At 33.2% G+C, this 25,771-nt stretch overlaps 1 protein-coding gene and 1 pseudogene across 1 annotated transcript in view; one reads left to right on the forward strand and one right to left on the reverse strand.

Annotated features, from left to right (window-relative positions):
- Window positions 1-25,771, forward strand: part of LOC148945874 (annulin-like) — a 218,068-nt gene that overhangs the window by 140,940 nt on the left and 51,357 nt on the right. The window lies entirely within an intron of this gene.
- LOC148945875 (small nucleolar RNA U3) lies at window positions 23,494-23,673 on the reverse strand (annotated as a pseudogene).

Consider the following 25,771-nt stretch of genomic DNA (forward strand, 5'->3'; position numbering starts at 1 on the left):
TTCCAATCGAATGAGCCCTTTTTGGAGTTTCTATGGCAACACCTCCTATAAAAAATTCATATGCCCCTAGGGCATAACTTACAACCCTTGACCTGACGGCTGTGGGGGGGGGTGGCATCCTCAAAGACTTAGTTTACAGAACTTTCAACTACGTTGAAAAAAGATGGCTATCTCTTAATTTTGATTGTGTATGCTTGGGGAAATGGTGGGCGTGAGAGGGAGTTAATTGCCCTCCAATTACTTTCGACTCTTAAAAAGGGCACTAGCCATTTCAATTTCCAGTCGAATAAGCCCTTTTTGAAGTTTCTACAACAACGATTTCTATATAAATCTTGTATCCCCCCTGGGCATAACTTACAAACTTTGCCCTGAAGGCTGTTTGGGGGAGGGGGTTGTCATCCTTAAAGACCTAATTTCCGAAACTTTCAGCTAAGTTGAACAAAATGGCTATCTCAAAATTTGATCGGATGAGTTTGGGGAAAAGGTGGGCGTGAGAGAGAGGTTAGTTACCCTCCAATCTCTTTCGACTGTTAAAAAGAGCACTAGCCCTCTGAATTTTCAATCGAATTAGCCTTTTTTGACGTTTCTACGACAAAGCCTTTAATAAAAAATTTATATGCCCCCAGGGTATAACTTATAACTCTTGCCCTGAAGACTGTGGGGGAGTTTCTTGCTCCAAGATATAATTTCCAAAACTTTCAACTAGATTTTACAAAATGGTTATCTCAAAATTTTCAATGTCCAACCGAATGAGCACATTTTGAAGTTTCATTTTGAGTATATGCATTTGGTGAAAATTGACCGTGAGGGGAGAGGGGGGGGGGCGAGTAACCCTCTGATCACTTTAAACCTTAAAAAGATCTCTAGAACATTTTATTTCCAATCCAATGAGCCCCCTCCAAAATTTATACGACCAAACTTTCCATTTAAACCATTTAAACCGGGGCATCTTACAACCCTTGCCCGAGGGCTCTGGGGGAGGGGGGTTGTCACATTCAAGTACATATTTACTAGACCTTTCAACTACACTGAACAAAATGGCTATCTCAAAATATTTGTTGGATGTATTTGGGAAAATAATGGGCGTAGGGGGGGGGGCTTGTTACCCTCCAATCACTTTCGACTATTGAAAAAAGCACTATGCGTTACAATTTCCAATCGAATGAGCCTCTTCCGAAGTTTCTGCTACAACTCCTTCTATACGAAGTGCCCTGGTGTAAAACCAAAAAAGACGGGAGACAGGGGGAAGTGGGTAGTTGCCTTCCGATCACTTTGGCTCTTAAAAAGGCACTAGAACTTCCGATTACCAGTCCGATAAGCCCCCTCCGAAGTTTATACGACCGCCCTTTCTTTAAAAGTCTCATTTGCCCCCAGGGCATAACTTACAACCCTTGCCCTGAGGGCTGTGGGGGCTGTCAACCTCAAAGACATAATTCTCCTTACTTTCTGTTTAAAAACTTGTTTTTTGTATTTAATTTCTGATAGTTTTTTAAATAACACCAGGGAATCTAGCTCCATCTCGACAGAAAAATCCTCCTCCGCTTAGAAATATCCTGTTGACAATTCGCTCCCAGTGAAAATTTACCTTCTATACTCCTTCTATACGAACTCCTGCTTTACGAAGTGCCCTGGTGTAAAACCAAAAAAGACGGGAGACGGGGGCGGGTAGTTGCCTTCCGATCACTCTGGCTCTTAAATAGACACTAGAACTTCCGATTACCAGTCCAATAATCCCCCTCCGAAGTTTATACGACAGCCCTTTCTATAGAAGTCTCATATGCCCGCAGGGAATAACTTACAACCCTTGTCCTGAGGGCTGTGTGGGTTGTCATCCTCAAAGACATAATTTCCGTACCTTTAAACTACGCTAAACAAAATGACTATCTCAAAATTTTAATTGCATGTGTTTGGGGAAACGTTGGGCGTGGGAGGGGGGGGCCAATGGCCCTCTAGTCACTTTTCACTATTAAAAAGGGTTCGGAAAACTCCTTCTATACGAAATGCCCTGGTCTAAGAGACCCCCCATATAAAAAAAACATTGTGCTCACATCTTTCGTTACTTAAGCAGTGCTATTGTCCTGCCTATCTCTAAACAAATTGTAAGTAAAGAGCAGCATCAAAACTTAAAAAGAACAGATTATTACATATCTGAGGGGGATTGCTTCCTCCTCAACGCCTCACTCTTCACGCAAAAGTTTTTTAGTAACTTAAAAAAGTTTCTTAGTGTTCCAATTAAACCACCGTTTTGTTTCTAGAGGCGTTCTAAAAATTTTGGGGCAAAATTTAAACTTTAGCGTAAATAGTGCGGTGTTGAGGAGGGAAAACCCCCCTCACGTTCGTAATAGTTTCTGTTAGTTTTAAGTTTTAATGTTGCTCCTTACTTTCTGTTCAAAAACTTGTTTTTTTGTATTTAATTTCTGATAGTTTTTTAAATATCACCAGGGAATCTAGCTCCATCTCCACGGAAAAATCCTCCTCCCCTTAGAAATATCCTGTTGACAATTTGCTCCCGGTGAAAATTTACCCCACACAATTACCGTTAACGTTTCCACGCACAAAATTTAGTCGGCAAAGAGAAAGCAAAATGCATAAAAAGAGTTTCGCATGGACAAATTTTCTGACAAATTTTCCCAGGGTAAAATTTTCCCTGAAAGGTTCAACTTATAGAAACTTCCCTCCCCTCAGGAAATTTGGCACGTGGAAATTCTCCCTAGCAGAAAATTCCCCCCCCCCACCCAAAAAATGTATGTATGCTTCCCAATGACAAATAATACACGTAAACAATGGACAAATTTTATAACTTCAAGACCTTTTTCTAGGGGCAGTCGAAGGGGGGGGGGGTGGGGAGGGAAAGGTCATGTGATCTCCAAAGGCAAAGTTATTTGGTCATTCATTTATGCTGGACAAAATGGTTATTTAACGATTTGGATCGGACAATTTCGGGGACAAAGGGGCCTGGGAGGGGGCCTCGTTACCCTCCAATCTTTTTGGTCCCTTATAAAGGGCACTAAAACTTTTTAGTTCTATTCGAATAACCCCTATACCGATGTTCTAGAACCACTTGGTCGTTACGATCGCCCCTGGATAAGAATAATTCGCATTAGTGATCTTTCTTCTGACAAAAAATACAAAATTCCACAATTTAGCAGATAGATAGATAGATAGATAGATAGATAGATAGATAGATAGATAGATAGATAGATAGATAGGTTTATTTTCCATATATCAGTAAAATAATTACATAACAATCTACAAATCCCCACAAAGGCTCCATGGCCTGTAGGAGGGGGATTATGAAAATATCAAATAAACATTAAACATTTAAACGCTTAAGATTTAAACAATAAAGACATAACATCAATATTTAAACATATAAACATAAGCATTTGAACTTTTAACATGTGAAGCATTTGCTTCATAAAAAAAAAGGGACGGTTCACTAAATAAAATGTATCAAACTACAGTGAATCACAACATCTTAAAAAAAAAAAAAAAAAAAAAAAAAAAAAAAAAAAAAAAAAAAAAATGGCAGCAGGAAAAAGTAAAGAAAATTAATCACATGAAAACAAATATTTTTTTACTAGTCTTTTGAAGGTGGCAAACGAGTGGCATTCTCGAGCCTAATCGGGAAGGGTGTTTCATGTCAAATGACACGCAACAAGAGGATTAAAATCGGATCTTATTGTTGGTGTATGGGGAATTTGGATATTTAGAGAACTACGGAGTTGATAATTTGACCGATCAGATACAAAAGAAGACGTAAACCTAAGGGACCTAGGAATATCACCACGGAGCTGAAGAAAAGCGAAAGACGCACAGGAAAGAATATAAAGTTTTTTAATATCAAACCGCACAAGCATGCTCAGTCGAATGATTTGCTCGAAAACCAAATTGAAAATCGTTAAAAAAAAACTTTAGAAGTAAGAAAACGATTAAGACGAGAAAGCATCGCCTTCTCAAATATTTTGCTAAACACAGACGACAAAGAAATTGGCCGATAGTTAGCTGGATCATTTCGTGTCCCCCCCCCCCTTATATAAAATGATGACTCGAGCACGCTTGAAACTACTCGGGAAAATACCATGCTGAAAGTAGAGGTTAATAAGTTTTGTTAAGGGATAAATAATGGAAGGAAGTATGAACTTAATTACTTTAGTAGGAATATTATCAGGGCCAGACGACGAACAATTTTTCAATCCCATAACAATTTTATCAATTTCTTTCTCCGTCGCTGGTTCCAAAAACATTGACTTCATACAAGGTGGCCCAAGATAAGACCTGAAGTTGAATCCTGAAGGAGAAGCAACAACAGCCGAAGCGGTCCTTTTACCAATATTCGCAAAATATGAAGTAAATGCATCTTGAACATTCAGTTCACCTTCGATGATTTTGCCATCAAGATCCAAAAACGAAGGGGCTGATGGAGACTGAAAAGAGGGCCTAAGCCACAGTTCATATAATTATCCAATAAGCTTATAGCAGATCATTTCTGGTCTTCGTTCTCGGTGCAAACAAAAAGCTCCTCCCACTTATTTCTGCATTAGCGGGTTAGTCTGTTTCCGATTGTTTCTAACAAAGTGCATTATTCGTAAAAGCGGGTTCCCACTTGTTTCCGATTAGATCACAGTCTGACTTGTCTACCCGTGAAAAGATCTGATGCCGCCTATGTTTCTATCTGCAAAAAACGTTCTCCGGAGCACTCGCACCTTGGTCTGGGTATTTATAATGGGTGAGATAGGGAAAGATCATACTGGATAATTATATAAACTGTGGTCTAAGCACAGAATTTATAACCTGCCAAGTTTTTCGTATATCTTTACCACAATCTGAAAAACAATTAAAATAATACTGGGACTTGGCTTTTCGACAAACAGAATTATAAATATTCCTATACATTTTAAATCGCTGAAAGCAAATAGCTTTCATTGAAGGGCTAGCAGGCTTAAAGGCCCTCCAGAGATTATTTTTTCTCCTACAACTCCTAAGGAGACCAGGGGTCATCCAAGGATTTAGAGGAAAAGTATTCTTAGACTTACGATTAGAAGGTGAAACAGAACAAATATCAAGAACAGCATCTTTAATAGACTCATAAAAAGTATCAAATAAATTACAAAAGTCAGAATCACTCTCAAGACCAACCCAAGAAATTTCTGCCAATCTTGACCTAAGAAGCATCAATTCCGCTTCACCAAACCTAAAAGGCCTCTTACCAGACTCACAAGTCCTCTCAATAGTCAGTTTATCAAAACAGTATCTAGAGTAAACAGGGAAATGATCGGAAATGTCGCTCACTAAAACACAATTTTGGATCAAGGTAGTCGTACAGAAAATATTGTCTATCAGAGATGACGTACTCTCTGTTATGCGAGATGGGATACATACAGAAGGTAAACTATCTGCGGCAAGAGTAGAAAGGGGGGTTCTACTCCGAACCCCACACCATATATGGGCATAGAATACTGACAGGACATAATTTATTCAAGGATTATCGATCGAGTCTAATGGGGGTCAAGGTCAATCGATTTGCTGTTGTTTGGCCACGTGTAATGACATGAGGGGTGATTTACATAATCGGCGGGAAAATTATTGATTCACGAAGGCGAAATTAAGAAACACTAAGGCTTCTTTAATCTTAGGTCTGAGGGATAAACGTTCTTTAGGTCAGAGAGAAAAATTAATATTCTATTTTTAAATAGGGCTTCATTGATCTTTAGTGTCAGGAATTATAAATGACATCACTTTTTATCTTGGAATTATGCGGGAGTCTAAAGAGATAGAAATTCTATTTTTAAATACGGCTTCACTGAGCTTTAAGTCGGAGAGATAAATTGATATTCTAACGAAACCTTAATAGTTTACCTAGGAAAATTTATGAGATGAAGAGATTAACGTAGGAAAGGGTTTCCTAGAAATTTGAAATGTGAAAGCACAGAGATACCAAACAAACGAAACACGCTGAAATTACTTTTAGGGGATTATTTGGGCGAAACCATTTTAGACAGCTTATGGAATTATTTCAGCGAAACCGTTAGAGACATTTTAAAAGATGATTTAAAAGATGATTTTAGAAGAGGTTTTAAGTGTGGTCGTTATAATACACAAGTTCCATTTGAACAGTGTTGTGAGGTCCCCTACCCCAACCCCCAAGGGCCCCAATACCCCTACCCCCATCCAAAGGGTTCCAATCCCCATACCCCAAACCACAAAGAACCCCCCGTGCCCCCAAAGGGTCCCAGGGATCCCACCCCGCCCCCCAGACCCTCAAAGGCCATCCCCAGGCCCCGTCTTTCGTTGATGTATGTTGACTGAGACCTATGATTTGGGGTGTATGGGCTGCTATTTTTGACTTATCTGAGTTGGATTTCTTAGTCTTTCATAGGTATGTGTTGTCTGAAACCTATGATTTGGGATGGGTGGTTTGCTATTTTGACCTTTCTGAGCTGGATTTCTTAGCCTTTCATAGGTGTGTATTGTCAGAAAATTATGATTTGGGATGTGTAGTTTGCTATTTGGACTTTTCAGAGCTAGAATTCTTAGTCTCTCAATGGTGCTCGTTGTCTGAAACTTCTAGTTTGGGATGAGTAGTTTGCTATTTCAGACTTTTATAAGCTAGGCTTTCCTAGTATATCTTAGGTGAATGTTGTAATAAAATTATGATTTGGGATATGTAAATTACTATTTCGGGCTTTTCTGAGCTAGATTTCTTAGTCCCTCATAGGTGTTTGTTGTCTCAAACCTATAGTTTGTGATGAGTAGTTTGCTATTTTTGACTTTTCAGAGCTAGGTTTCTTAGCCTTTCTTAGGTGTGTGTTGTCAGAAACTTATGATTTGGGATATGTAAATTACTATTCTTGACTTTTCTGAGCTAGATTTCTTAGCCTTTCATGGGTGTTTGTTGTCTGAAACCTATAGTTTGGGATGAGTAGTTTGCTTTTGGACTTTTCAGAGCTGGATTTCTTAGACTTTCGTGGGAGTGTGTTGACTGAAACTTATGATTTGGGATATGTAAATTACTATTTCGGGCTCTTCTAAGCTAGATTTCTTAGTCTTTCGTTGGTGTGTGTTGTCTGAAACCTATGATTTGGGATTTGTAGTTTTGCTTTTTGGACTTTTCAGAGCTAGGATTCTTAGTCCCACATAGGTGTTTGTTGTCTGAAACCTATAGTTTGCGATCAGTAGTTTACTATTTCAGTCTTTTCTGAGCTAAGGTTTCTTAGTATTTCATAGGTGTGTGTTGTCTGAAACTTATGACTTGAGGTGTCTAATTTGCTATTTCAGGCCTTTTTGAGCTAAGGTTTCATAGTATTTCGTAGGTGACTGTTGTCTGAAACTTATGATTTGGGATATGTAAATTACTATTTCGGGCTTTTCTAAGTTAGATTTCTTAGTCTTTTGTTGGTGTGTGTTGACTGAAACCTATGATTTGGGATATAAAGTTCTTATTCTTTCGTTGGTGTGCGTTGTCTGAAACCTGGTGTGTGTTGACTGAAACCTACGATTTGGGATATAAGGTTCTTAGTCTTTCGTTGGTGTGTGTTGTCAGAAACCTATGATTTGGGATTTCTAGTTTACTATTTGGACTTTTCAGAGCTCGGATTCATAGTCTCTCATATATGTTTGTTGTCTGAAACCTATAGTTTGTGATGAGTTGTTTGCTATTTCAGGCTTTTCTGAGCTAAGGTTTCCGAGTATTTCATAGATGTGCGTTGTCTGAAACTTATGATTTGAGGTGCGTAATTTGCTATTTCAGGCTTTTCTGAGCTAAGGTTTCATAGTATTTCGTAGGTGAATGTTGTCTGAAACTTATGATTTGGGATATGTAAATTTCTATTTCGGGCTTTTCTAAGCTAGATTTCTTAGTCTTTTGTTGATGTGTGTTGTCTGAAACCAATGATTAGGGATGGGTGGGTTGCTATTTTTGACTTTTCTGAGCTGGATTTCTTAGCCTTTCATAGGTATGTGTTGTATGAAACCTATGATTTGGGATGGTTAATTTGCTATTTTTTACTTTTCAAAGCTAGGTTTCTTAGCCTTTCATAGGTGCGTGCTGTCAGAAAATTATGATTTGGGATTTGTAGTTTGCTTTATAGACTTTTCAGAGTTTGGATTCTTAGTCCCTCATTGGTATTTGTTGTCTGAAACCTATAGTTTGGGATGAATAGTCTGCTATTTCAAGCTTTTCTGAGCTAAGGTTTCTTAGTATTTCATAGGTGTGTGTTGTCTGAAACTTATGATTTGAGCTATGCAATTTGCTATTTCCGACTTTTCATAACCGGATTTCTTAGTCTTTCGTAGGCATGTGGTGTCTGAAACCTATGATTTGGGATGTGTGGGTTGCTATTTTTTGACTTTTCTGAGCTGGATTTCTTAGCCTTTCGTAGGTGTGTGTTGACTGAAACCTATGATTTGGGAATGAGTGGTTTGCTATTTTTGACTTTTCTGAGCTAGATTTCTTAGCATTTCATAGTCTGTGTGCTTTCAGAAAATTATGATTTGGGAGGTGTAGTTTGCTTTTTGGACTTTTCAGAGCTAGGATTCTTAGTCCCTCATAGGTGTTTGTTGTCTGAAACTTCTAGTTTGGGATGAGTAGTTGGATATTTCAGGCTTTTCTGATCTAAGGTTTCTAAGTATTACGTAGGTGAAGCTTCCAAGTCAGTTTTAAGTTCACCAAGACATAAAAAATTTAAAGTTCAGTTCTAATTTTTCCACAGAAGATAGGAAAAGTTATACTATGATTGTGATTATTTTCTATGAAGATAGAAAGTTTCACTTTAATTCTAAATTTTCTTAAATCCAGTTCCGAAATTTCTCAAAGAGATGACAAACTTTAAAGTTCAATTTAAAATTTTCTCAACGGAGTCAAGGAAAGTTCAAGTTCTTTTCGGAATTTTCTCAATGAAAAATATATTAGTCATTGATCGTTTCTATTCTTTCAAATAATATAAATTTTCCTCTTTAGTTCAGATCTGTCTCGAAGAGTTGAAAAATTTAAAATACTATTCCAAATTTTTCACAGAAGATAAAAAGTTCAAGTTCTCTTCTGAATTTTACCAAAGAACACAATTCAATTCTAATTTCTCCAGAGAAAACATAAATCTTCCACTTCAGTTCTTTATTTCACAAAGACATAAAGAAATTTAGAGTTCAATTCTAAATTTTTCGGTGGAAGATAGAAAAAGTAATACCATACTTGTGAATATTTTCACGGAACATAAAAAGTTCTAGTTCAATTTTCAATTTTCTCAACGAAGTGAGGAAAAGTTCAAGTTCCTTACTGAATTTTACCAAAGAACACAATTCAATTCTAATTTATCAAGAGAAAATAAAAATCTTCCACTTAAGTTCTTTATTTCACAAAAACATAAAGAAATTTAAAGTTCAATTCTAAATTTTTCAGTGGAAGATAGAAAAAGTAATACCATACTTGTGAATATTTTCACGGAACATAAAAATTTCTAGTTCAATTTAAAATTTTCTCAACGAAGTGAAGAAACGTTAAAGTTCTCTTCTGAATTTTTCCAAAGAACACAATTCAATTCTAATTTATCCAGAGAAAATAAAAATCTTCCACTTCAGTTCTTTATTTCACAAAGACAAAAAGAATTTTGCATTTTAATTCTAAATTTTTCAGTGGAAGATAGAAAAAGTAATACCATACTTTGGAATATTTTCCAGGAATATAAAAAGTTCCAGTTCAATTTAAAATTTTCTCAACGAAGTGAAGAAAATTTCAACTTCTCTACTGAATTTTACCACAGAATACAATTCAATTCTAATTTCTACAGAGAAAACAAAAATCTTCCACTTAATTTCTATATTTTACAAAAACATAAATAAATTTATAGTTCAATTCTAAATTTTTTCGGTGGAAGATAGAAGAAGTAATACCATACTTGTTAATATTTTCCCTGAATATAAAAAGTTCTAGTTCAATTCAAAATTTTCTCAACGAAGTGAAGAAGAATTCAAGTTCTCTCCTTAATTTTACCAAAGAACACAATTCAATTCCAATTTCACCAGAGAAAATAAAAATCTTCCACTTGAGTTCTTTATTTCACAAAGACATAAAGAAATTTAAAGTTCAATTCTAAATTTATACATGGACGATAGAAAAAGTAATACCATACTGGTGAATATTTTCTCGAAGAGATGAAAAATTTAAAATACTGTTCCAAATTTTTCAAAGAAGATAAAAAAGTTCAAGTTCTCTTCGGAATTTTACCAAAGAACATAATTCATTTCTAATTTCTTCAGAGAAAACAAAAATCTTACACTTCAGTTCTTTATTTCACAAAGACATAAAGAAATTTAGAGTTCAATTCTAAATTTTTCGATAGAAGATAGGAAAAGTAATACCATAATTGTGAATATTTTCCCGGAATATAAAAAGTTCTAGTTCAATTTAAAATTTTCTCAACGAAGTGAAGAAAAATTCAACTTCTCTTCTGAATTTTACCAAAGAACACAATTCAATTCTAATTTCACCAGAGAAAATCAAAATCTTCCAATTAAGTTCTTTATTTCACAAAGACATAAAGAAATTTAAAGTTCAAGTCTAAATTTTTCGGTGGAAACAAGAAAAAGTAATACCATACATGTGAATATTTTCCCGGAAGATAAAAAGTTCTTGTTCAATTTAAAATTTTTTCAACGAAGTGAGGAAAAATTCAAGTTCTGTTCTGAATTTTAGCGGAGAACACAATTCAATTCTAATTTCACCAGAGAAAATAAAAATCTTCCACTTCAGTTCTATATTTCACAAAGACATAAAGAAATTTAGAGTTCAACTCTAAGTTTTTCGGTGGAAGATAGAAAAAGTAATACCATACCTGTGAATATTTTCTCGAAAAGATGAAAAATTTAAAATACTGTTCCAAATTTTTCCCAGAAGATAAAAAGGTTCAAGTTCTCTTCAGAATTTTACCAAAGAACACAATTCAATTCTGATTTCTCCAGAGAAAATAAAAAACTTCCACTTAAGTTCTTTATTTCAGAAAAACATAAAGAAATTTAAAGTTCAATTCTAAATTTTTCGGTGGAAGATAGAAAAAGTAATACCATACTTGTGAATATTTTCCCAGAAGATAAAAAGTTTTAGTTCAATTTACAATTTTCTCAACGAAGTGAAGAAATGTTCAAGTTCTCTTCTCAATTTTACTAAAGAACACAATTCAATTCTAATTTCACCATAGAAAATAAAAATCTTCCACTTCAGTTCTTCATTTCAGAATGACAAAGAAATTTAGAGTTCAATTCGAAATTTTTTGGTGGAAGATAGACAAATTAATACCATACTTGTGAATATTTTTACGTATGATAAAAAGTTCTAGTTTAATGTAAAATTTTCTCAACGAAGTGAAGAAAAGTTCAAGTTCTCTTCTGAACTTTACCAAAGAACACGCTGCAATTCTAATTTATCAATAGAAAATAAAAATCTTCAACTTCAATTTTAAGTTCCACAATGAAATGAAGAAATTTAAAGTTATATTCTAAATTTTTAGATGAAAGATAAATAAAGTAATACTATGATTGTGATTATTTTCCATGAAGATCAAAAGTTTCACTTTATTTATAATTTTTCTTCATTTCAGTTCTGATTTTTCTCAAAGAGATGAAAAATTTAAAGTTCTGTTCCAAATTTTTCATAGAAGATAAAAAAAGTTATACATTTATTGTGAATATTCAAAATGAAGATAAGGAACTCCACTTTAATTCAGATCTTTCTCGAAGAAGTGCAAAATGTTCAAGTTCTCTTCTGAATTTTCTTAAAGAAGAGAAAAAAGTTAGCTCAATTCTAAATTTTACCAATGAAAATGAAAAAAACTTCCACTTCAGTTCATAATTTCTCAAAGACGTAGAAATTTAAGGTTTAGTTCTATATTTTTCTGTAGAAGATAGGAAAAGTTATACTATGATTTTAATTATTTTCCAGTGAAGATAAAAAGTTTCACTTTAATCCTAATTTTCTTAAATTTAGTTCCGATTTTTTGCAAAGAGATGAAAAATTTAAGGTTCTGTTCCAAATTTTTCATAGAATATAGAAAAAGTTATACATTGATTTTGAATCTTCGACATGAAGATAAGGTGCATCTCTTGAATTCTGAGTTTTCTCGAAGAAGTGCAAAATGTTCAAGTTCTCTTCTGAATTTTCTTAAAGAAGATAAAAAAGTTAGCTCAATTCTGAATTTTACCAATGAAAATGAAAAAACCTTCCACCTCAGTTCTTGATTTCTCAAATACATAAAAAATTCAAAGTTCACTTCCAAGAAAATAAAAAATCTTCCACTTCAGTTCTGGTTTTATCTCAAAGAGATGAAAAATTCAAAGTTCTATACTAATTTTAAATTAATTTTTAGCTCCTTTGTCTTATGGATTTACCCATCAAATTTTTAAATTAGAAAATGAGTGACTTCTTCTACTATTAAAGACAATCGATCAAACTCGTTCATCTAACCTCCAAAACAATAGGTTAGGTAAGGTATAAATAAATATTAGTAAATAAATAGAAACATTTCTACATGTTTAAGTTAGGTTAGGTTAGGTTAACTTATCATGAGCGCTCATGATAAGTTAACCTAACCTTTTCTGGGGTGTATGGTTAGGTTATGTTAGGCTAGATTAAGTTAGGTTAGATTAGGTTAGGTTAAGTTAGGTTAGCCTACGTACGCTTCACTTAGGTTAGCTTAGGTTAGGTGAGAGACATGCAAAAAGTTAGGTGTATGATTAGGTTAGGTTAGGTTAGATTAAGTTAGGTTAGGTTAAGTTAGGTTAGGCTAGGTTAGGCTAGGTAAGTTGCGCGTTAGGCGTAGGCTAACCTAGCCTAACCTAACTTAACCTAACCTAACTTAATCTAACCTAACCTAACCTAATCATACACCTAACTTTTTGCCTGTCTCTCACCTAACCTAAGCTAACCTAAGTGAATCGTACGTAGGCTAATCTAACCTAACTTAACCTAACCTAACTTACTCTAGCCTAACCTAACCTAACCATACCCCCCAGAAAAGTTTAGGTTAACTTATCATGAGCGCTCATGATAAGATAACCTAACCTAAACTAACTTAAAAATGTAGAAATGTTTATATTTATTTATTAATATTTATTTATACCTAACCTAACCTATTGTTTTGGAGGTTAGATGAATGAGTTGGATCGATTGTCTTTAATAATAGAAGAAGTCACTCATTTTCTAATTTAAAAATTTTATGGGTAAATCCATAAGACAAAGGAGCTAAAAATTAATTTAAAATTAGTATAGAACTTTAAATTTTTCATCTCTTTGAGATAAAACTAGAACTGAAGTGGAAGATTTTTTATTTTCTTGGAAGAGAGCTATGAATTTCTTATGTCTTTGAGAAATTAAGAACTGAAATGGAAGCTTTTTTCATTTTCATTGGTAAAATTCAGAATTGAGCTAACTTTTTTATCTTCTTTGAGAAAATTCAGAAGAGAACTTGAATATTTCGCACTTCTTCGAGAAAACTCAGAATTCAAGTGATGCACCTTATCTTCATGTCGAAGATTCAAAATCAATGTATAACTTTTTCTATATTCTATGAAAAATTTGGAACAGAACTTTAAATTTTTCATCTCTTTGCAAAAAATCGGAACTGAATTTAAGAAAATTATAATTAAAGTGAAACTTTTTATCTTCACTGGAAAATAATCACAATCATAGTATAACTTTTCCTATCTTCTACAGAAAAATTTAGAACTGAACTTTAAATTTCTATGTCTTTGAGAAATTATGAACTGAAGTGGAAGGTTTTTTCATTTTCATTGGTAAAATTCAGAATTGAGCTAACTTTTTTCTCTTCTTTAAGAAAATTCAGAAGAGAACTTGAACATTTTGCACTTCTTCGAGAAAGCTCTGAATTAAAGTGGAGTTCCTTATCTTCATGTTGAATATTCACAATCAATGTATAACTTTTTCTATCTTCTATGAAAAATTTGGAACAGAACTTTAAATTTTTCATCTCTTTGAGAAAAATCAGAACTGAATTTAAGAAAATTTATAAATAAAGTGAAACTTTTGATCTTCATTGAAAATAATCACAATCATAGTATTACTTTATCTATCTTTCATCTAAAAATTTAGAATAGAACTTTAAATTTCTTCATTTCATTGTTGAAATTAAAATTGAAGTTGAAGATTTTTATTTTCTATTGAGAAATTAGAATTGAAGCGTGTTCTTTGGTAAAGTTCAGAAGAGAACTTGGACTTTTCTTCACTTCTTTGAGTAAATTTTACATTGGACTAGAAGTTTTTATCATACGTGAAAATATTCACAAGTATGATATTACTTTTTCTATCTTCCACCGAAAAATTTAGAATTGAACTCTAAATTTCTTTGTCCTTGTGAAATGAAGAACTGAAGTGGAAGATTTTTATTTTCTCTGGTGAAATTAGAATTGAATTGTGTTCTTTAGTAAAATTGAGAAGAGAACTTGAACTTCTTCACTTCGTTGAGAAAATTGTAAATTGAACTAGAACTTTTTATCTTCCGGGAAAATATTCACAAGTATGGTATTACTTTTTCTATCTTCCACCGAAAAATTTAGAATTGAACTTTAAATTTCTTTATGTTTTTGTGAAATAGAGAACTTAAGTGGAAGATTTTTATTTTCTCTGGATAAATTAGAATTGAATTGTGTTCTTTGGTAAAATTCTGAAGAGAACTTGAACCTTTTTATCTTCTGTGAAAAATTTGGAACAATATTTTAAATTTTTCATCTTTTCGAGAAAATATTCACAGGTAATGGTATTACTTTTTCTATCTTCCACCGAAAAATTTAGAATTGAACTTTAAATTTCTTTATGTCTTTGTGAAATATAGAACTGAAGTGGAAGATTTTTATTTTCTCTGGTGAAATTAGAAATGAATTGTGTTCTCCGCTAAAATTCAGAACAGAACTTGAATTTTTCCTCACTTCGTTGAAAAAATTTTAAATTGAACAAGAACTTTTTATCTTCCGGGAAAATATTCACATGTATGGTATTACTTTTTCTTGTTTCCACCGAAAAATTTAGAATTGAACTTTAAATTTCTTTATGTCATTGTGAAATAAAGAACTTAAGTGGAAGATTTTGATTTTCTCTGGTGAAATTAGAATTGAATTGTGTTCTTTGGTAAAATTCAGAAGAGAACTTGAATTTTTCTTCACTTCGATGAGAAAATTTTAAATTGAACTAGAACTTTTTATCTTCCGGGAAAATATTCACAAGTATGGTATTACTTTTCCTATCTTCTATCGAAAAATTTAGAATTGAACTCTAAATTTCTTTATGTCTGTGAAATAAAGAACTGAAGTGTAAGATTTTTGTTTTCTCTGAAGAAATTAGAATTGAATTATGTTCTTTGGTAAAATTCCGAAGAGAACTTGAACTTTTTTATCTTCTTTGAAAAATTTGGAACAGTATTTTAAATTTTTCATCTCTTCGAGAAAATATTCACAAGTATGGTATTACTTTTTCTATATTCCACAGAAAAATTTAGAATTGAACTTTAAATTTCTTTATGTCTTTGTGAATTAAAGAAATTAAGTGGAAGATTTTTATTTTCTCTGGTGAAATTAGAATTGAATTGTGTTCTTTGATAAAATTCAGAAGAGAACTTGAATTCTTCTTCACTTCGTTGAGAGAATTTTAAATTGAACTAGAACTTTTTATCTTCCGTGAAAATATTCACAAGTATGGTATTACTCCTTCTATCTTCCAACAACAAAATTTATAATTGAACTCTAAATTTCTTTATGTTTTTGTAAAATATAGAAATTAAGTGGAAGAGTTTTGTTTTCTCTGTAGAAATTAGAATTGAATTGTATTCTTTGGTAAAATTCAGTAGAGAAGTCGAAATTTTATTCACTTCGTTGAGAAAATTTTAAATTGAACTGGAACTTTTTATATTCCTTGAAAATATTCCAAAGTATGGTATTACTTTTTCTATCTTCCACTGAAAAATTTAGAATTAAAATGCAAAATTCTTTATGTCTTTGTGAAATAAAGAACTGAAGTGGAAGATTTTTATTTTCTCTGGATAAATTAGAATTGAATTGTGTTCTTTGGAAAAATTCATAAGAGAACTTTAACTTTTCTTCACTTCGTTGAGAAAATTTTAAATTGAACTAGAAGTTTTTATGTTCCGTGAAAATATTCACAAGTATGGAATTACTTTTTCTATCTTCCACTGAAAAATTTAGAATTGAACTTTAAATTTCTTTATGTCTTTGTGAAATAAAGAACTTAAGTGTAAGATTTTTATTTTCTCTGGATAAATTAGAATTGAATTGTGTTCTTTGGTAAAATTCAGTAGGGAACTTGAACTTTTCCTCACTTCGTTGAGAAAATTTAAAATTGAACTAGAACTTTTTATGTTCCGTGAAAATATTCACAAGTATGGTATTACTTTTTCTATCTTCCACCGAAAAATTTAGAATTGAACTCTAAATTTCTTTATGTCTTTGTGAAATAAATAACTGAAGTGGAAGATTTATGTTTTCTCTGGAGAAATTAGAATTGAATTGTGTTCTTTGGTAAAATTCCGAAGAGAACTTGAACTTTTTTATCTTCTGTGAAAAATTTGGAATAGTATTTTAAATTTTTCATCTCTTCGAGACCGATCTGAACTAAAGTGGAAAATTTTTATATTATTTGGAAAAGTAGAAATGATCAATGACTAATTTCTTTCTCATTGAGAAAATTCAGAAGAGAACTTGAACTTTCCTTGACTTCGTTGAGAAAATTTTAAATTGAACTTTAAAGTTTTTCATCTCTTTGAGAAAAGTCGGAACTGAATTTAAGAAAATTTAGAATTAAAGTGAAACTTTCTATCTTCATAGAAAATAATCACAATCATAGTATAACTTTTCCTATCTTCTGTGGAAAAATTAGAACTGAACTTTAAATTTTTTATGTCTTGGTGAACTTAAAACTGACGTGGAAGCTTCACCTACGTAATACTTAGAAACCTTAGATCAGAAAAGCCTGAAATATCCGACTACTCATCCCAAACTAGAAGTTTCAGATAACAAACACCTATGAGGGACTAAGAATCCTAGCTCTGAAAAGTCCAAAAAGCAAACTACACCTCCCAAATCATAATTTTCTGAAAGCACACACCTATGAAATGCTAAGAAATCTAGCTCGGAAAAGTCAAAAATAGCAAACCACTCATTCCCAAATCATAGGTTTCAGTCAACACACACCTACGAAAGGCTAAGAAATCCAGCTCAGAAAAGTCAAAAAATAGCAACCCACACATCCCAAATCATTGGTTTCAGACACCACATACCTACGAAAGACTAAGAAATCTGGTTATGAAAAATCGGAAATAGCAAATTGCATAGCTCAAATCATAAGTTTCAGACAACACACACCTATGAAATACTAAGAAACCTTAGCTCAGAAAAGCTTGAAATAGCAGACTATTCATCCCAAACTATAGGTTTCAGAGAACAAACACCAATGAGGGACTAAGAATCCAAACTCTGAAAAGTCTATAAAGCAAACTACAAATCCCAAATCATACTTTTCTGACAGCACGAACCTATGAAAGGCTAAGAAACTTAGCTCAGAAAAGTCAAAAATAGAAAATTAACCATCCCAAATCATAGGCTTCAGACAACACATACCTATGAAAGGCTAAGAAATCCAGCTCAGAAAAGTCAAAAATAGTAACCCACCCATCCCTAATCATTGGTTTCAGACAACACACATCAGCAAAAGACTAAGAAATCTAGCTTAGAAATGCCTGAAATAGTAATTTACATATCCCAAATCATAAGTTTCAGACAACATTCACCTACGAAATACTATGAAACTTTAGCTCAGAAAAGCCTAAAATAGAAAATTACACACCTCAAATCATAAGTTTCAGACAACACACACCTATGAAATACTAGGAAACCTTAGCTCAGAAAAGCCTGAAATAGCAAACTACTCATCCTAAACTATAGGTTTCAGACAACAAACATCTATGAGAGACTATGAATCCTAGCTCTGAAAAGTCCAAAAAGCAAACTAGAAATCCCAAATCATAGGTTTCAGACAACACACACCAACGAAAGACTAAGAACCTTATTTCCCAAATCGTAGGTTTAAGTCAACAAACGCCAGGATTCAGACAACACACATCACCGAAAGAATAAGAACCTTATATCCCAAATCATAGGTTTCAGTCAACACACACCAACAAAAGACTACGAAACCTAACTTAGAAAAGCCCGAAATAGTAATTTACATATCCCAAATCATAAGTTTCAGACAACATTCACCTACGAAATACTATGAAACCTTAGCTCAGAAAGGCCTGAAATAGCAAATTAGATACCTCAAGTCATAAGTTTCAGACAACACACACCTATGAAATACTAAGAAACCTTAGCTCAGAAAAGCCTGAAATAGCAAACTACTCATCCCGAACTATAGGTTTCAGACAACAAACACCTATGTGGGACTAAGAATCCTAGCTCTGAAAAGTCCAAAAAGCAAAACTACAAATCCCAAATCATAGGTTTCAGACAACACACACCAACGAGAGACTAAGAAATCTAGCATAGAAAAGCCCGAAATAGTAATTTACATATCCCAAATCATAAGTTTCAGTCAACACACTCCCACGAAAGTCTAAGAAATTCAGGTCTGAAATCCAAAAGCAAACTACTCACCCCAAACTATAGGTTTGAGACAACAAACACCCATGAAAGGCTAAGAAATCTAGCTCAGAAAAGTCAAAAATAGTAATTTACATATCCCAAATCATAAGTTTCTGACAACACACACCTATGAAAGGCTAAGAAGCCTAGCTCTGGAAATTCAAAAATAGCAAACTACTCATCCCAAACTATAGGTTGGAGACAACAAACACCTATGAGGGACTAAGAAATCTAGCTCAGAAAAGCCCGAAATAGTAATTTACATATCCCAAATCATAATTTTCTGACAACATTCACTTACGATATATTAGGAAAGCCTAGCTCATAAAAGTCTGAAATAGCAAACTACTCATCTCAAACTAGAAGTTTCAGACAACAAACACCAATGAGAGACTAAGAATTCTAGCTCTGAAAAGTCCAAATAGCAAACTACACATCCCAAATCATAATTTTCTGACAATACACACCTATGAAAGGCTAAGAAATCCAGCTCAGAATGGTCAAAATAGCAAACCACCCATCCCAAATCATTGGTTTCAGACAACACATACCTATGAAAGACTAAGAAATCCAACTCAGAAAAGTCAAAAATAGCAACCCATACCCCCCAAATCATCGGTTTCAGTCAACATACATCAACGAAAGACGAGGCCCGGGGAGGGCCTTGGAGGGTCTGGGGGGCCGGGGGGTAGCCGTGGTAACCTTGGGGGGCGGGGGGGGTTCCTTCTGGTTTGGGGTAGGGGTTTTGGAACCCTTGGTATGGAGGTTGGGGGTTTGGGACCGTTGGGGGTTGGGGTAGGGGACCTCACAACACTGTTCAAATGGACCTTGTGTATTATAACGACCACACTCAAAACCTCTTCTAAAATCATCTTTTAAATCATCTTTTAAAATGTCTCTAACTGTTTCGCCGAAATAATTCCATAAGCTGTCTAAAAGCATTTCGCCCAAATAATCCCCTAAAAGTAATTTCAGCGTGTTCCTTTTGTTTGGCATCTCTGTGCTTTCACATTTCAAATTTCTAGGAAACCCTTTCCTACGTTAATCTCTTCATCTCATAAATTTTCCTAGGTAAACTATTAAGGTTTCGTTAGAATATCAATTTATCTCTCCGACTTAAAGCTCAGTGAAGCCGTATTTAAAAATAGAATTTCTATCTCTTTAGACTCCCGCATAATTCCGAGATAACAAGTGATGTCATTTATAATTCCTGACACTAAAGATCAATGAAGCCCTATTTAAAAATAGAATATTAGTTTTTCTCTCTGACCTAAAGAACGTTTATCCCTCAGACCTAAGATTAAAGAAGCCTTAGTGTTTCTTAATTTCCCCTTCGTGAATCAATAATTTTCCCGCCGATTATGTAAATCACCCCTCATGTCATTACACGTGGCCAAACGACAACAGATCGATTGACCTTGACCCCCATTAGACTCGATCGATAATCCTTGAATAAATTATGTCCTGTCAGTATTCTATGCCCATATATGGTGTGGGGTTCGGAGTAGAACCCCCCTTTCTACTGGCAAGCATGGACGACAGAAAATCCAAAGACACAGAAGACTTTATATCCATCAAGTTTATATTAAAATCTCCCATAATAATTAATTCAGTCGACTGTTTTAGGATCCAGCAGATGATTAAGGATGCGTAGAAAGAGAAGAATAGAGCCACGAGGAGATCGATAAATAATACCAACAATTAAATCCTTACCTCTACATTTAATATCGAAGAACAGTGACTCAAAGACACCTTCGATATTTCTGGATAAATCCATTCTAAGAGAATATAGGAGACTATTAGAAATATACAAAGCAAGACCACCCTTGGCCATCTTTTGTCGATTCAGTCGTTCTATTTTATAACCTTGCAAATCCAAAAGTATATCATTTTTAGAATCTAAAAAAGTCTCGCATAAACCAACAACGTCAGCTGGCCCATCAGAAACAATCTGTTTTAGATGGTCTATTGAAGAACAAAGACCCTGAATATTCAACTGGAGCACTGAAAAATATCCATCCCGCTTGACACCCTCCCTCAGACTAGATACATATTTACTTATTACTGCGTGGTTCACTGTGGTCAAATCACTGTTGACATGTCCGATAGAATTATTGATAATGCTTAAAACATCTAATGGGTTATTTTCAAGCTCAAAAAGTCGTCCTACAACTGGGGGCGTTTCTAATTTTCCAGTAAAAAAAGACAATAGATTTTAGATCTGGAATTAAATCATAAAATATACATGCACACACACACATACACACACACACAAAAAAAATATGTATATATATATATATATATATATATATATATATATATATATATATATATATATATATATATATATATATATATATATATAAAAATATATATATATATATATATATATATATATATATATATATATATATATATATATATATATATATATATATATATATATATATATATATATATATATATATATATATATATATATATATATATATATATAAGCACAATCCGCGAATGATCGAATCTTTCGTATCATTGATTGACCAGGTGGTTTGGCCAAAATTTGCCCGCGGTAAGTCCATACATTAAATTTACCGAAGCAATCTCTTGCCGCATTTAAAATTTCACGACGCTTTTTTGTTAGCGATTCTGATAAAAAATATTCCACTCTTTGCTAGTTTAGTCTTTGCTTTGAAAACAGCTCGAGCTAATTCCACATTTTTGATGCGTATTAGCACTGGCGACACTTTAGATTTATCGTTAGAGTCATTCAAACTAAATCGATAAACATTTACAATATTATTGACTTCAAAACCAGGGACCAGCATGTTGTCTTTAATGATAACCGATACTTCTTTCTTTAGATCATTTCCAGGCCTCTGATATACTCCATTCATCACTATGCAATCCAACATCTTTTCTTGTTCAAAATCATCCACTTTCGATTCCAATGACAAAATCCTACTTTCCAAGCTTTTAACCATTGCAAATAGTCCTTTCAGTGATTTTTCTATTTCTTGGAATTTTGGGTTGTAATCAACGGAAATATCATCATGAATTTTTTTTTTACTATAATATCAATTGCTTGATCAGCTGTAAGATTCACTTGTGTCCGATTTAATTGGCTAGGTGCCAGTGAGTCTTCTGCAATAACAATCGCTGGGTTTAATGCTAGATAAGTAGGTGATGACGATTTATAAATGTCTGGAAACGAATCTAATTCGGTAAATGCTTTACCAACATCTTTTTCCGTTCTTTTGCGAGCACTAGTTATCCGAAAGTAATTTCAAAATAAATGAAAATAAATAATTGCTTATCTTTGAGTTGGCCAATTAATTCAGTAATTTGCAAATAATTTCAAGTAACTGCAAGAAGTCCAAGTATTTCAATGCACGATTCAGATGATAATAGTGCTGAATACTAATCCAAAGCCACAATCCTTAAGCCGTAATCACATACAAGTAACTTGTGTAATCAGATCTTATCTTAATAGATTTCTTTTTACTCAAAATCTAGTGGCTCCGTGCCTAGGTTTATCCACAAGTAAAAATGTAATCCATGAAATGTACTTCTTTGTTTTAAGATGTGAACTGGTCAGAGACTGAAGGAGTAAAGCAGGGTTGCCACCCTGACCTGAAAGAATTTACTAAATTGGAGAGGAAAAATTTACTAGATTGCATCTGTTTTTACTAAATGCTCAAAAAAATTTTTCCACGTACGGCTACGCCGCACGCGCACCATCAAGCATCAATTTTTACTATAGGAGGGTAATAAATACGATTTTCACAATCTTTTTTCTTTTTCTCTTCTTTTTTTCTCTTTTCCTTTTCTTCTTTTTTCTCTTTTCCTTTTCTTTTTTTTCGCTTTTCGAATCTCCAGCAATTTTATTGGGGGGGGGGGGGGGCAATAGGGGTCCATATCTGGATAGTCAAAGCGCATGGGATGTATAATTTTTTCTCCACATTATTGGCAGGGGGGCAACCGCCCCCCCTTGCCACCCCCAAACGACGCCCCTGTATATATATACATATATATATATATATATATATATATATATATATATATATATATATATATATATATATATATATATATATATATATATATATATATATAATATATATATATATATATATATATATATATATATATATATATATATATATATATATATATATATATATATATATATATATGTGTGTATATATATATATATATATATATATATATATATATATATATATATATATATATATATATATATATATATATATATATATATATATAATGTTACATTTCTAATTACTTTTAATTTCTCTCAGCAGGCTCCTTTTTCCACAATAAAAATTTTCAAACTGAGGAGAATTCACCTAATCACCTTGGGTGGTTGGATTTTGTTTTGATTCCATTAGATTCCCAATCATCACAAATCCAAGTTGCATTATAGCTTCATTTTTTGTTGGTAAGATTTGATACAAAGAAAGCTGATTTTGTCGACCTTTAGACGCTGGAAGTGAAGTGTCTGTTTATGAAAATAGGCGACTGCTTGTCTGTCTCTGAGACAGACAAGCAAAATTGTAAATTTTAAAACAGACAAGCAAAAATTGTAAATTGTCATGTTTACAATAGTTTTTTCCCCTGAATTCGTGGAAAATAAAAAAAGTTTTGTCTACAATAAATCATGTCTTTTTACTAGATCCTCTAAATTTACTAGCTTTTTTTTTTTATTTACTAGATCTAGTAAAATCCTACTAACGGTGGCAACCCTAACCCCCACCCCCAAGTGTAAGTGTAGTATAAATTAGTAAAACTATAATAGTTCCAACATAAATGATATTCCCAACCACTCGGTTTACACCTGCCTCATCCCAGGCGTAATAATAACAGTCAATATCGATCCTCAATGACCAAATTCCAGCATAAACCAGATCCGGTCTGTTCCACGCTCAGAGGTAGACGTTTCCACTCATCATCGTGGTTTGAAGAATTGATCATTTTCATTACAGAAATGATCTTGATTGCTCCTTAGTAAAAATAGTCTTGATTGCTGGATGTAACTATTAATTTCGAACGCATAGTGGGGATGACACTAAATTAAAGAAAAAAGAATAAGAAAAAATCCGCCACATTTCAATTGATCTTATATGGCTATGAAGGCGCAATTCTGAAGGCAATCCAATTCTTTAAAAATGACCGCTTAATCACAAAGGCCGTTAATTAGAATAAATAGCTCTTATGAAAGTACTAAAAAATCTTTAGATTAAAGAGCGAGGTATTGACTAGGGGGTGAACCCAATCATATATGTAATATTTTCTGTTCGTTTAAATTATGATTTTGCCTGTTCGTTTAAATGATTTTTTACCTAAAAATTGATCCCTTTGCGAGGGACTAGAGACTTACTAGAATAGAACTGCAAACTAAATAATCAATTATTCTACTTACTGTTACTGACACATACATATTGTTAATGAATGCAATATGAATAGTGCTAGTATCAGGAAACCTTAGTAAAAATAGTCTTAATTGCTGGATGTATCTATTAATTTCGAACGCAAAGTGAGGATGACACTAAATAAAAGAAAAAAGAATAAGAAAAAATCCGCAACATTTCAATTGATCATATATGGCTATGAAGGCGCAACAAAGATTTTCGTTTGGGAGGGGGGGGGGTTACAAAATAAACAAAACAATGTTTTTTTGGATGGAATTTTTTAGCATACGAAAAATTTTTTAAATGGGGGTGCAGCACGGGTACCCCCCCCCCTGCGGAGAAGGACTTGATTGCGACAAGTATAAAGGAAAGTCATATCCTACATGTCTTTTAGGGTAGTGCTAAAAAAAGATAATTGTTATATTTTTCTAAAACCTGCAGGCAACATCAACCAACAACAAAATGACGAAATTGTAAAATCTGATCAAGAATCGAACACAGTTAGGTCTTTCAGTAGGGGCGCCTATTCACGAAAACGTAAGGGGGACAGGGACGTTTCTTTCAGTTTTAAATAAAGATACAAAATATGTGTTTTTCGAATTCTATTATTTTTTAAAAATTACTTTTCCAAAAGTCAGCTGTTTTTATACATCTTAATTTCTAGTTAGAGCTAGTAATTGAAACTAGCGGTAGACAACGATTATTTTTGGACGTTCGGCTAGCGACCTTTTACTTAGCAGGCACCAAAAGGATTATAAAGATAAAACGGTACTTTCGCATTATCAGTGCTCCTCTAAAGAAGTCCAACAAGAGAAGCTACAGTCAAACGTTAAAGACAAAATTAAAAACCCTTCTTTAACTAAAAAAAAAAAGTTATTTTTAAATGAAAGTAAGGAGCGACATCAAAACTTAAAACGAAAAGAAAGAATTTCACATATGAAAGGGGCTGTACCCTCCTCAATGCCTCGCTCTTTACGCTAAAGTTTTTCATTGTTTAAAAAAATAAAGTTGTGAGAGAGTCAAACTTTAGCATAAAGAGCGGAACTCTGAGGAGGGGGCCGTCTCTGTCATATGTGGAGTAAGATATCGTCGTTTCAATTTTGACTGTTACTCCTTACTTTTAGTTAAAAAAACTTTTTTTTTTATTTAATTTTTGAACATATTTAGAATAATAATGCTTTTGATTGTTGCTCACCATACGGGAAAGATTTAAACACAATTTTAAGAATAGTTTACTTTTATTTGGTTAAATGTCTTTATCGAAACTTGTTTAATTTTATTTACGAACGTTTTTATTAGTAATAAATATATGTAACTTAAGAATTAACTTACGAAACGAACTTCTATATTCATATATTTTTAATACGTATAATAGGGCGTTCGCCCCCTAGTCAATACCTTGCTCTTTAAGCGAAAGTTCGAATTTTGTTCCAATTCTTCAAAAATGACCGCTTAATCACAAAGGCCGTTAATTAGAATAAATAGCTCTTATGAAAGTACTAAAAAATCTTTAGATTAAAGAGCGAGGTATTGACTAGGGGGTGAACCCAATCATATGTGTAATATTTTCTGTTCGTTTAAAGTTTTTATGTTGCTGCTGTTGTAGCTGAAAAACTTGTTTTTTTATATTTAATTTCTGATCTTTTTTTTTAAATAGTGCTGGGAAGTCCGGCCTCCCCTTCATAGCA

This window comes from Artemia sp. Qi Xiang Cuo, chromosome 12 (genome assembly GCF_049724085.1).
Source record: "Artemia sp. Qi Xiang Cuo chromosome 12, ASM4972408v1, whole genome shotgun sequence".
NCBI lineage: Eukaryota > Metazoa > Arthropoda > Branchiopoda > Anostraca > Artemiidae > Artemia > Artemia sp. Qi Xiang Cuo.